This window comes from Mobula birostris, chromosome 28 (assembly GCF_030028105.1).
Source record: "Mobula birostris isolate sMobBir1 chromosome 28, sMobBir1.hap1, whole genome shotgun sequence".
NCBI classification, from domain to species: domain Eukaryota; kingdom Metazoa; phylum Chordata; class Chondrichthyes; order Myliobatiformes; family Myliobatidae; genus Mobula; species Mobula birostris.
The window spans coordinates 42,849,376-42,863,567 of record NC_092397.1 but is presented as its reverse complement, the minus strand read 5'-3'; the positions used below and the strand labels follow the sequence as shown (position 1 = coordinate 42,863,567).

Here is a 14,192-nt window from a genome sequence, read left to right as displayed (position 1 = left end):
GGACCCGATCCAAGACATCCCGTACCCTGGCACCTGGGAGGCAACACACCATGCGGGTATCTCTGTCAGGCTCACAGAATCTCCTGTCTGTTCCCCTGACTATGAAATCCCCCACGACTACCGCATTTCTCTTCTCCCTCCTTCTCTCCTGCACGACAGCGCCAGGCTCAGTGCCAGAGACCTGGTCACTGTGGGCGTCCCCCGTCAAGTCATCCCCCTCAACAGCATCCAGAACAAGATATTTGTTGCTGAGGGGGACAGCCACAGGGGTGCTCTCCACTATCCGGGCATTTCCCTTCCCTCTCTTGACAGTGACCCAGTGTTCTGACTCCTGTAGCCTAGGGATGACTATTGACTCCTGTAGCCTAGGGATGACTACCTCCCTGTAGCTCCTGTCTATCACCTCTTCACTTTCCCTGATAAGCACTAGGTCATCAAGCTGCAGCTGCAGATCCCTAACACGGTCTCTGAGGAGCTGCAACTCGGTGCACCTGGTGCAGATGTGGCCATCAGGGAGGCTGGAAGTCTCCTAGGATTCCCACATCTGACACCCTGAACAAAGCACTAACCCTGCAGGCATACTATCTAATTCTACAGGAATGAAACAGGAAAGATAAGTCTACTCACCCACTTACCTCGCCAAACAGACGAACTTTTTAAACTGTTAGCTGTGAGAGCCCTGCTGTTCCTCTCTGTCTGGACCGATTCGCGAAAGGGGTGGGGGGGGGGAGAGAAAAAAGAGTTGGGGCTTCGCTCTAGTCTCTTCCCGTTTACCGCCTAAGCACGTTGAAGCCAAAGCCCTACACTCTGCTACCACTCACTCTGCTACCCGCTCCGACAGCTGCCCGCTGTATAGGGTGGTCTCCTTTTTAAACTCTCCGCGCGGTTCTGCTGACGTCATGCGCCTGCACAGTCTCGTCCTTCTTGCACTCAAAGAAGTTTTTAAAAAAAACTGCCTTCCTTCACAATTCAGCTCCCACGACGCTCTGTAGTCCCGATCCAAAGTCTCTGCTTTGTTATTTCGTACATTATTATTGCACAGTATCCCACATTAGTAAACTATTATTGTATATATTATTATTCTGCACTTAGACCATAAGACAAAGGAGTAGAAGTCGGCCATTTGGCCCATCGAGTCTGCACCGCCACTTTATCATGAGCTGATCCATTCTCCCATTTAGTCCCACTCCCCCGCCTTCTCACCATAACCTTTGATGCCCTGGCTACTCAGATACCTATCAATCTCTGCCTTAAATACACCCAATGACTTGGCCTCCACTGCCGCCTGTGGCAATAAATTCCATAGATTCACCATCCTCTGGCTAAAAAAATTTCTTTGCATCTCTGTTCTGAATGGGTGCCCTTCAATCCTTAAGTCATGCCTCTCCTACTAGACTCCCCCATCATGGGAAACAACTTTGCCACATCCACTCTGTCCATGCCTTTCAACATTCAAAATGTTTCTATGAAGTCCCCCCTCATTCTTCTAAACTCCAAGGAATACAGTCCAAGAGCAGACAAACGTTCCTCATATGTTAACCCTCTCATTCCCGGAATCATTCTAGTGAATCTTCTCTGTACCCTCTCCAACATCAGCACATCCTTTCTTAAATAAGGAGAACAAAACTGCCCACAGTACTCCAAGTGAGGTCTCACCAGTGCCTTATAGAGCCTCAACATCACATCCCTGCTCCTATACTCTATTCCTCTAGAAATGAATGCCAACATTGTATTCGCCTTCTTCACCACCGACTCAACCTGGAGGTTAATCTTAAGGGTATTCTGCACGAGGACTCCCAAGTCCCCTTGCAACTCTGAACTTTGAATTCTTTCCCCATTTAAGTAATAGTCTGCCCGTTTATTTCTTCTACCAAAGTGCATAACCATAACAATAACACTTCATTATTAGTTAATACTATTATTCATGTTAATTAACACCAGCTGGTGTAGTGGCATCAGCACTGGACTTTGAGGCAGATGGTCGTGAGTTCAAACCCAGCCGGGTCCCAACCTGGGCAGCAGCAGTATCTGTGTGGAAGAAAGGCCTGGCAATCTATTTCTGTATCTTGCCGTGAAAACCCTATGGTCCACTGGTCATGAAGAGACGGACTTGACTTAATGACTGAACACCAACAAAACCATTATTATATTTACTATTATTATTGCTAAGTGTTGTTGCTGTAATGAAATAATTGGCCACTCAGGATCAATAAAGTATTTATTATTATTATTAAAAATCCTACGCACCCTGCACATTCTCTTTTCACTCCTCTCCCATTGGGCCAAAGATACGAACAGCTGAAAGAACTGAGCTGGAACCAGGCTCACGGACAGCTTCTGCCCCACTGCTGTCAGACACTTAAATGGACCTCTTGTGCAGTAAGATGTACTCCTGGCCTCACAATCTACTTCATTATGAGTTTGCACTTTACCTGCACTGCACTCTTTTGGTAGGTTTGACACGTTATTCTGCATTGTTATTCTTTTACGTAATTCCAGGTCAATGCACACTGCAGTGATTTGATCTGCATAAGCAGTGTGCAAACAACAAACTTTTCACTGTATCTTGGTGCATATGACAATAATAAACCAATACCAATTGTATTGACCCCCCCCACCCCCCGAGGTGTTGTAACGTCAATTAGACAGTGAGCCAAACTCCATTCAAAATGACATGAGAGTCAGGGTATGGTCTCCTAGCTCCTTGGGTTTTATTTCAGACTCAATAGCACAATAGAGTGAATAAGGAGTGAAACTGAAAAACAACAAAATACAACACAAATCTAGCCAGTCCCACAAGTAAATATGCACAGGTAAGTGAGAACTTAGCTAAATTTCCTACAGGTAAGTATTATAGGATTCTGACTGCAGTTAAGTAGTATGTGTAAACCATTAGCATCTAAGTTAGTGTCTAATAAACTCAAAGTTAATGTTCTATTTTAGCAAAATCTTGCTGATATCTTTAGATTAACGTCTAAACAGTATAACATCAAGTTACAGTCAATGCTTCTGCTGGGGAAACAACAGGGGGGTTTTAGACAGAAACTTTTTTAGCTCCTGACATAAACCTCTGGACTTCTGCCAGCCAAAGTGCTTTCCTACTTTCTAGTTCCTGACTGCAGGAAGTGACCTCATACAGATCTGAAACTGCTCTTTTCAAAATAAAAGCCATATGTGCTTAATCACATAGAAAAAGAACGTAAGTCAATTGCTTGAAAATAGTACTGCTGTGAAACAACACAGTGGACTCAGACCTAATCTCCAGTGCTCTTTTGTGTAGTTTGCATGTCCATCTTGTGACCGTGTAGGCTTCACTGTAGTGCTCTAGTTTCTTTCCATGATCTAGCAGACTTTATCCTTACTGTCTGAAGTTATTGTGTGTTATCTGTACTTTACATCCTGGTCTGGAGAAACATTGTCTCGTTTGATGATATACATGTACATAGTTAAATGACAACAAACTTGACTTGACTTGACCCTCCACACTTCCCTCATCCATGTACTCGTTGACCTTTTGCCAACTGACCTAGGTTAGACAATTCTCTACACGGATCCTATTTAATTCAAAGCCTGCACTTTATTTTCACTGTACAAATGTCAACTCAACTATGTTGACCCTGGACTGACAACTGAAGTCATGAATTCTGTTTCCTTCCACAAGAGAGGACAACTGGAGCACCTGGAGGAAGACCACACATTCATGGGGAAGACCTGGAAATCCCTTCGAGATGGCATCGGAATTGAACTCCGGCATCCCGATGTCACAACCACGGATCCGGCAGCACAGTAGATACGGCAACAGCGCTTGTGAATTTGCACGTGTCAGGTAATTAATATTTAATCGTGATAGTATTTAACTCCATTCTTGTCGTCCTAGTGCTTGTCGAGACTTGGACAGAGCATAGCAAAGCTTCACTGCTGTTCTGCATTTGACCTTCCCTGAGCCATTGGACTTTCAAAATCAACTGACTCTGAAGACCAGCGGTATTCGTATAGTGTTTAGATGTTCTTTTCAGCCGCACTGTAAGCTTCGTTTCCCTTTTGAGAGTTTCAGTTAACGGCCCTGATTGGCCCAGCCTTTACTGTTTTATTTGATTTTGAAAGTCCAATGGCTCAGGGAAGGCCGAATGCAAAGCAGCAGCGAGGCTTTGCTATGCTCTGTCCAAGTCTCGACAAGCACTACGACGACAAGAATGGAGTTAAATACTATCACGATTAGATAATAATTTCCTGACACGTGCAAATTCACAAGCGGAATTGCCGTATCTACTGCGCTGCTGAATACGTGGTTGTGACACCCGAGCTGTAATAGCGTCGCGCTAACCGCTATGCTACAGTGTCGCTCCATTAAATGGTCTTGAAACTTGCAATGATTAAGAAAAAAAAATTAGTTAAATGAATGAGGACAAGAACTACGATACAACCCTAATGTCCTTCATCCTCGGCTTATGAAGATGATGCTGGAGCAGTACCATTCCGGGTCTGCTGATGGCTCAAAGCTGAGTGTTCGTGTGGGCCACCAGGATGATACGGAAAAAGGTCTGTGGGCTCAGGCAGACAAAAAAAAAATGTGTTCAACCAGATTGGCAGGAGTAAAACAAGCAAACATGAGGAAATCTACAGATGCTCGAATTTCGAGCAACACACACAAAAGTTGCTGGTGAACGCAGCAGGCCAGGCAGCATCTCTGGGAAGAGGTACAGTCGACGTTTCGGGCCGAGACCCTTCTTCAGGACTAACTGAAGGAAGAGCTAGTAAGAGATCTTAACGTGGGAGGGGGGAGATCCAAAATGATAGGAAAAGACAGGAGGGGGAGGGATGGAGCCAAGAGTTGGACAGGTGATTGGCAAAAGGGATATGAGAGGATCACGGGACAGGAGGCCCAGGGAGAAGGAAAAGGGGGAGGCGGGAGGAAAACCCAGAGGATGGGCAAGGGGTATAGTCAGAGGGACAGAGGGAGAAAAAGGAGAGAGAGAGAAAGAATGTGTGTATATAAATAAATAATGGACGGGGTACGAGGGGGAGGTGGGGCATTAGCGGAAGTTTGAGAAGTCAATGTTCATGCCATCAGGTTGGAGGCTACCCAGACGGAATATAATGTGTGGTTCCTCCAACCTGAGTGTGGCTTCATCTTTACAGTAGAGGAGGCCGTGGATAGACATATCAGAATGGGAATGGGACGTGGAATTAAAATGTGTGGCTACTGGGAGATCCTGCTTTCTCTGTCCGCCAACCTGATGGCATTTATTTATATACACACTGCAAGGAGATTGTACCATCGATTGCAGGACATGTCACTGAGGGTGTCGGACTACATAAATGTTCTTATCCCGCATGAAGAGGCTTCTCTACTCGCTTTTTTGAATGCACTATTTTGTTCGCTCTGCACCGTGGCCCCCGAGGGACGCTGCCTCATTCGCCGTATCTATTATGGCTGAATGATAATTAAACTTGATTTGATTTGTGTCTCACTCTGCTGACAGGATAAAGCAAACAGGGAGAAAGAAAGAGACACAACTGACATGACACAAAGTAAAGCTTTCATTGTACAGATCCAGTCAATTTCCCATTTTCACAGATATGGTGAAAAGTTTATATTTCAGACTGGATGGAATAAAGCTGAAAATAAACTGCCCTTTGTGTTCTTTCTGAAACTACCTGATTTCTAAATCTATCTAGATTATTTACAAATTAACAAAATGACATCACATGATTAGAATCTGTTTGCTTGATATAAATGGTGTGGTAGCAGCTTTGAGGGCCACTTGATAGTCCTGAAATCGAACCTCAGTGCAGACTGGCGCCTTCAGCTTCCCTGCTTGAATGAAGCCGCACAAATGGGAGATCATTTCCTGCAGCAAACCTGGCAAAATGGGAGATCATTTCCTACAGCAAACCTCAGACATCCCACCCTGCAAAAACTCATTTCAGGGAGGTAGCACCCCCGCCCATTGACCTCCAAGTGTGTATGTAATACTTTGTTTAGCGATTTTGTCTAATCAAGGTCAAGGCATTAAGAAGTTGATTTCTGATTCATCAAATTCACCCATTATTATATCTACTCAGGAAACCTGGCTGTTACCACATTTTGGTTTTCTTTTGCAGTATTATATTGTAATTCGGCATGATAGGTTCGATGGTAGAGGAGGTGGTGTTGCAACTTTGGTAAGGAAAGGGATATGACAGAGTTGCGGATGTGAATGAAGTGTTCGAGGCATTTGTAGTAGAAGTATTTGATTCAACAGGTAGGGACATTAAAGTGGTAAAACTCTTGTGGAAAGCTTTCGTTTACTTTGCTAGAAAGCATATGTAGTTCCAGCTCACCAAGGGTTGTATAGTGTGGGTATTTTTGTGCACATAGTTCACTGTGGGGAGAATTTTTAGGTATTTCCAATCTTTGTGCCTTAATGATGGTAGGGCTATGAGATTTAATGTTTATGACAGTTCAGAAACCGCTGTAGATTTAACTCCAGTTTCCAGCATTCTGGCTGGAGTGAGTGAGTGATGTTATGGGTGATGAGACACTGAGGAGTGATCATTTTCCTATATTTATAAGCTTAGGTTTGGAGTTATATAGGGGACAGCAGTATGTTTTTGGGAGGTGGAATTTTGGTAAAGCAAACTGGGAGAAGTTTTACGTGATGAACGTCTGTCAGGGCTGAACATTGAGATTTCTGCATTGAATTGTTATGTCACATTAGTCATCAAACTGCTGTGGAAGTGTCTCCTGTTAAAAATGGCATTAATAGGAGAAAGTGTGCCATGGTGGATGGAGGAGTCTACAGAGGCAAATAGGGAGAGAAATAAGGTGTTTGGGAAAGTTGACCTTATTAAGTATGAAAGGACACAGGATGTGGTGAGCAAACTGGTGAAGGTTGCGAAAGAGGTTTCCTGGAGGTCATCTTGTGATAGTGTTGATGAGATATTAAACTTGGAGATGTTTGAGGAATGATTAAGAAAATTGGGGGGAGGGGGTTCATAGGGTTAATAAGCTTCCAGTATTGATTAGGGAAGGTGATTGTTACTGAAATAGAGAAGGTTGAGTTACTGGCTCGGTCATTTGCTGCAATTCATAATCAATATAAATTAAGTGAGGAGCCTAAACGATGTAGGGATGAGGGTTTCAGCGATACTCTGATGCATTGAAAGCCAGCTGTAGCTATGATAGTGATGTAGAGTTTTCTTTGTGTGAACTTAAGAAAGCTATTAACAGTACATTTCAGACGGCTCCAGGAAAGGATGATATATGTTATTTTATGTTTAAACATATGGCTTAAAACTCTTGAGATAATATTTACACTTTTTAATTATATTTGCAGTTTAAACCATCTTCCCTCCTCATAGAAAATGGTAGTTCCTGTTCCAAAACCTGAAAATCCCCATAGGATCCATCTAGTTATAGACCAACATCATTAACGTCCCATCTCATTTTGGTAAACTTGCAGAACATATGGTAATAGAGCGATTGAATTATATTTTAGAAAAGAGAGGTGATGTAGCATTTTGTCAGTGCAGATTTTGGAAATGTAGAATGACATTGGATTCAGTTTTATATTTGGAAGATGATATTAGGAAAGCACGGGTAAATAAAGAAGTTGTAATTGCAGTATTTTTGTACTGAAAAAGCATATGATATGTTATGAAAGGATTAAATTATGGAAATGTGGTGTGAGGGGAAGGCTACATTATTTTTTTCTGAGTTTTTATTTGTATGGTTTAGGCAGGTAAGGGTGTGTAAGATATATTTGGGCTTCTATGTGGTGGAGAATTGGACCTCATAAGACAGTATTTGTCACCTTTTTTGTTTAATATTATGACCAATGATACTTTCTGTAAGATAGGTACTGGGGTGGGGAAATCACTTTTTGCAGATGATGGAGCTTTATGGATCAGAGGTAGAAAATTCAGTTTAATTGTATATAGTATGTGATTAGTGATTAATAAGATCAAACAGTATGCAAATCGATGTGGTTTTAAGCTTTCGGTAGCTAAAATATGTTTTGTGTTTTACAAAGATGATCAATAGAACTCTTTATTGATCCATATCATCCTCAATAGCAATTGATTTGAAATGTTATGGTCAAACTCCTGAATACATGTCAGTGGTCAGATGTTGTGGCATGTGGCTGGATGATAAGCTGACATGGAAAAAAAACCAGTAAAATAATTGATAAATGTAAAGGAGCACTGAATATCCCTGGGTGTCTGTGTGGGTATGCTTGGGGCACTATCGGCCCATCACTGTGACTCTGTAAATAATTGATAGATGTAAAGGAGCACTGAATATCCCTGGGTGTCTGTATGGGTATTCTTGGGGAGCTATCAGCACATCACTGTGACTCTGAGGGGGAACCAATGCAACCAGAAATCCACCAAGCTGCTCATCCGCAAACTTCCCTTCCAGCATCTGGTGCAGAAGATCAGGCAGGACTTCAAAGCTGATCTATGCTTCCAGAGCTCAGCCATCAAAGGCCTGGAGGAGAATAATGAGGCTTACCTGGTCTGGCTCTTTGCACCATCCACACCAAGCGAGTCACCCTTGTGCCCAAAGATATTCATTTGGCTCGCCGCATCCACAAGATGCAAGAGTCAGCCTGGCCTCGGCAGCAAGCACAACAAAGGCTCTTTTAAAAGCCACTAACCTGGAAGAGGAAAGGCTTGTCGCTTTCTCTTCATTACACTGTTGTGGTGTTGACACACATTATCACTCTGATCTTCCCCGTGGGAGTTTTGGGTTTGTTTGATGGGAAATTCCAATTCTCACACAAACTGATCTACTTGTTTTGGTCTCAGCTTATTTCATCAACACATCAATGTCACACTTTAGCCCAAGATGACCATCCACACCAGCAATAACTCCATCATCTCACAGTCAGTGTGAACTTACTGCTCATGGTTCCTACATCCACTCCCAAATCACTCAGTTGTATCACAAACAGCAAGGGTCACAGAACAGATCCATGTGGAACAACACTTGTCACCAGCATCTGATCACAAAACTACTCTCTGCCATCACTCTGTCTCCTATTGCAAAGCCAGTTCTGGATCCAATTTGCCAAATGGCCTGACTGAGGCCCATATGAACCGGATCAATAAACTTCGTCAGTGACGGCAGACCTGGGTGAGGATGGTCAGGACCCAAGTGCTGGAATATCGGAGACTAAAATCCAGACAGGATAGGAGATGGAAACAACGACAGGGTTCAAAACCTGTCTGTGTCTGTAGGGAAGACCACTTTGAGTAACTCCTTTGCTCCAAATTGGAGAAAAAGATAAGTAAATAGAGAAGAAATAAATATTACAATTATAAACTGCAGATTCTGTAGTCTGAAGCAAAAGCAGAAAACAGGAAACTCCAGACCAGAGTGTTCACCACTTGTACCAGGAAAACATTTGGAGCTGTAACAAAGCAGGAAATTATTGCCAGCTTACAAAACCATCAGGCAAAGTCAAGAGAGTCTGGTGAACAATACACATCAAAGTTGCTGGTGAACGCAGCAGGCCAGGCAGCATCTGTAGGAAGAGGTGCAGTCAACGTTTCAGGCCGAGACCTTTCGTCAGGACTAACTGAAGGAAGAGTGAGTAAGGGATTTGAAAGTGGGAGGGGGAGGGGGAGATCCGAAATGATAGGAGAAGACAGGAGGGGGAGGGATGGAGCCAAGAGCTGGACAGGTGATTGGCAAAAGGGATACGAGAGGATCATGGGACAGGAGGTCCGGGAAGAAGGACAAGTGGGGAGGGGGGACCCAGAGAATGGACAAGGGGTATATTCAGAGGGACAGAGGGAGAAAAAGGAGAGTGAGAGAAAGAATGTGTGTATATAAATAAATAACAGATGGGGTACGAGGGGAAGGTGGGGCATTGGTGGAAGTTAGAGAAGTCGATGTTCATGCCATCAGGTTGGAAGCTACCCAGACGGAATATAAGGTGTTGTTCCTCCAACCTGAGTGTGGCTTCATCTTTACAGTAGAGGATGCCGTGGATAGACATGTCAGAATGGGAATGGGATGTGGAATTAAAATGTGTGGCCACTGGGAGATCCTGCTTTCTCTGGCGGACAGAGCGTAGGTGTTCAGCAAAGCAGTCTGCATCGGGTCTCGCCAATATACAGAAGGCCATATTGGGAGCACCGGACGCAGAATATCACCCCAGCCGACTCACAGGTGAAGTGTCGCCTCACCTGGAAGGACTGTTTGGGGCCCTGAATGGTGGTAAGGGAGGAAGTGTAAGGGCATGTGTAGCACTTGTTCCGCCTACAGGGATAAGTGCCAGGAGGGAGATCAGTGGGGAGGGATGGGGGGGACGAATGGACAAGGGAGTCGCGTAGGGAGCGATCCCTGCGGAAAGCAGAGAGAGGCGGGGAGGGAAAGAAGTGCTTAGTGGTGGGATCCCGTTGGAGGTGGCGGAAGTTACGGAGAATAATATGTTGGACCCGGAGGCTGGTGGGGTGGTAGGTGAGGACCAGGGGAACCCTACTCCTAGTGGGGTGGCGGGAGGACGGAGTGAGAGCAGATGTACGTGAAATGGGGGAGATGCGTTTGAGGGCAGAGTTGATAGTGGAGGAAGGGAAGCCCCTTTCTTCAAAAAAAGGAAGGCATCTCCCTCGTCCTAGAATGTAAAGCTTCATCCTGAGAGCAGATGCGGCAGAGACGGAGGAATTGCGAGAAGGGGATGGCGTTTTTGCAAGAGACAGGGTGAGAAGAGGAATAGTCCAGATAGCTGTGAGAGTCAGTAGGCTTATAGTAGACATCAGTGGATAAGCTGTCTCCAGAGACAGAGACAGAAAGATCTAGAAAGGGGAGGGAGGTGTCGGAAATGGACCAGGTAAACTTGAGGGCAGGGTGAAAGTTGGAAGCAAAGTTAATAAAGTCAAAGAGCTCTGCGTGCGTGCAGGAAGCAGTGCCAATGCAGTCGTCGATGTAGCAAAGGAAAAGTGGGGGGCAGATACCAGAATAGGCACGGAACATAGATTGTTCCACAAACCCAACAAAAAGGCAGGCATAGCTAGGACCCATACGGGTACCCATAGCTACACCTTTAGTTTGGAGGAAGTGGGAGGAGCCAAAGGAGAAATTATTAAGAGTAAGGACTAATTCCGCTAGATGGAGCAGAGTGGTGGTAGAGGGGAACTAATTAGGTCTGGAATCCAAAAAGAAGCGGAGAGCTTTGAGACCTTCCTGATGGGGGTGGAAGTATATAGGGACTGGACATCCATGGTGAAAATAAAGTGGTGGGGGCCGGGGAACTTAAAATCATCAAAAAGTTTAAGAGTGTGAGAAGTGTCACGAACATAGGTAGGAAGGGATTGAACAAAGGGGGATAAAACCGTGTCGAGGTATGCAGAAACGCGTTCGGTGGGGCAGGAGCAAGCTGAGTCAATAGGTTTGCCAGGACAAGCAGGTTTGTAGGAGGTAGAAACGGGAAGTGCGAGGTGTGGGAACTATAAGGTTGGTAGCAGTGGATGGGAGATCCCCTGAGCGGATAAAGTCAGTGATGGTGCGGGAGACAATGGCCTGGTGCTCCTTAGTGGGGTCACGATCGAGGGGTAAATAAGAGGAGGTATCCGCGAGTTGTCGCTGTGCCTCGGCAAGGTAGAGGTCAGTACGCCAGACTACAACAGCACCTCCCTTGTGAAGAGTGGTGAGGAGTCTGCAAAGGGGTAGATACAGGTGACGTGATTGGACACGGGTCTGACAGCTGGGATATTGTGGAGGAGGGAGAGTGTGAACTTGTACATTTTGGCAGGAAAAATATGTAATACAGAACATTCTCGAAATGTTCAAAGACAACAGGGTCTGGCAGTGCAGAGGGAACTTGGGGTCCTGGTGCATCATTCACAAAGGTTCATTCGCAGCTCCGGATGGAATTCGGAATGTGAACAGAGTGTATCTGATGAAGGGGCTTCGGCCTGAAACGTTAACTCTGTTTCTCTGTCCACGGTCGCTGCCTGACCTGCTGCGTGTTTCCAACTGTCTCTGTGTTTTACTGGAATGTCAGAATTCCCATCTTTGAAATTGTTCATCGTTCCAGATTAACATTGTTTAGTTTTAGGAGATTTCAGCAGAAATTTAAAGAGTTTATGTGTCAGTTCTCCAGAGTGTTATGTGTTAACTTTACAGACTGACCAACGTTGAAGATGTGCATCTGAAGGTTTATCTGAGTGCTGTGATTCTGTTCTGTTGTGGATAAACTGTTGGAAATTGGTGGTTGTGGTAAAGTGAAGGCGGAGCTGGAAGATGAGAGGCCGCTCTCGGCTCTGTCCGTCTCTCTGACTCTGTCTCCCCCCATTCTGACCTCTTTCTCTCTGAGCGTTTCTCGGGCAGGTCGGGGCGCTGTGTATAAAAGGAGACAGCAGCAGTCGGTTTCTGAGGACAGACTGGCTAGTGTAGCATCTCTGGAGACAGACTGTCTGGTGATATCTTTCTATAAACCTACCGACTCTCACAGCTATCTTGACTATTGTTCTTCCCACCCTGTCTACTGTGCAAACGTCATCCCTCTTATTCGTCTCCACCACATCTGTTCCCAGGGTGGGGCTTCCCTTGCCAGAATATCAGCGATGTCTTCCTTCTTCAAAGAACGGGGTTTCCCTTCCTCTCTCATTGCTGTTGCTCTCACCACCATATATCCCCCATTTCTCAGACATTTGTCCTTGCCCCATCTTCTCACTGTCATAACAGGGTTATAGTTCCCCTTGTCCTTACGTATCACCCCCCCGAGTGTCCGTATCCAGCACAACATTTTACACAATGTCCAGCATCTTCAAAGGGATTCCAGCACTAAACACATCCTTCCCCCCACCCCACTCTCCACTTTCAGCCGGGATCACTCTCTCTGTGATTCCCTTGTCCATTCATCCCTCCCCATTGATCTCACTGCTGGCACTTATCCCTGTAATCGGAACATGAGCTACACCTGCCCCTACACCACCATTCAGAAACCCAAATAGTCCATCCAGGAGAAACAAAACTTCACCTGCAAGCCTGTTGAGATCATCACCTGTACCTGGACAGCACACACAAAATGCTGGGGGAACTCAGCAGGCCAGGCAGCATCCATGGAAAAGAGAACAGACGACGTTTCTGGCCGAGACCCTTCATCAGGACTGGAGAAAAATATATGAGCAGTCAGAGTTAGAAGGTGGGGGTAGGGGGGAAGAAACACAAGGTGAAAGGTGAAACTGTGAGAGGGGCCGGTGAAGTAAAGAGCTGGGAAGTTGATTGGTGTATGAGGTACAGGGCTAGAGAGGGGGAATCTAGTAGGAGAGGACAGAAAGCCATGAAAGAAAGAAAACAGGGAGGAACACCAGCGGTAGGTGTTGGGCAGGTAGGAAGATAATGTGAGATGGAAAAGGGAATGGGGATTGGTGAAGGAGGTGTGGGACATTACCAGAAGTTGGAGAAATTGAAGTTCATGTCATCAAGTTGTAGGCTAGCCAGACGGAATATAAAGAGTTTCTCTTTTACCCTGAGTGTGGACTCATCACAACAGTGGAGGAGGCCATGGATCAACATGTTAATTAACTGTATCTGATGCTCACTCTGTGTGTCCTCCTCAACTTTTGACAATGAATTCCACAGATTCATGACCATCTGGCTAAAGAAATATCTTCTCATCTCTGTTCTGAAGAGACATCCTTCTATTCTGAGTGTGTGCCATCTGGTGCTGGACTAACCCACTACGGGAAACATCTTCTCCATGTTCAGTCAAGTGGTTATAATGTGATTCAATCCTCATTCTTCTAAACTCCAGCAAGTACAGGCTCAGAGCCATCAAATGCCCCTCATATGTTAACCTTTTTATTCCCAGGGTCATTCTTGTGAACCTGCTCTGGACCCTCTCTGATGCAAACACATCATTCCTTGGATAAAGGGCCCAGCATTGCTCACAGTACTCATTGCAGACTGACAAATATCAGCATGGACAAGTGGGCCCCCTGTTTTCACATTTCTGTGAAAAAAGTAGTTAATTTTCATTTTTATATTTTGCTGATTTTAATGTAATCTTCTTCCTCAGTTGTAATTTCTATTTTCCTTCACGGTGAAGAATTTGCATTCAAATTCAACAACATCTCCTCCACAATCACCGTCAGCACTGGTGCACCACAAGGCTGTGTGCTTGGTCACTACTCTATTCACTTTATACCTGTGATTGTGTGGCTAAGTACAACTCCAATGCCATATTTAAGTTTGC

General features: G+C 45.0%; 1 protein-coding gene across 1 annotated transcript in view; it reads right to left on the bottom strand.

Annotated features, from left to right (window-relative positions):
* LOC140189264 (histone H2B-like) overlaps window positions 1–14,192 on the bottom strand; it is a 621,074-nt gene that overhangs the window by 208,324 nt on the left and 398,558 nt on the right. The gene's annotated exons all lie outside the window — the stretch shown is intronic.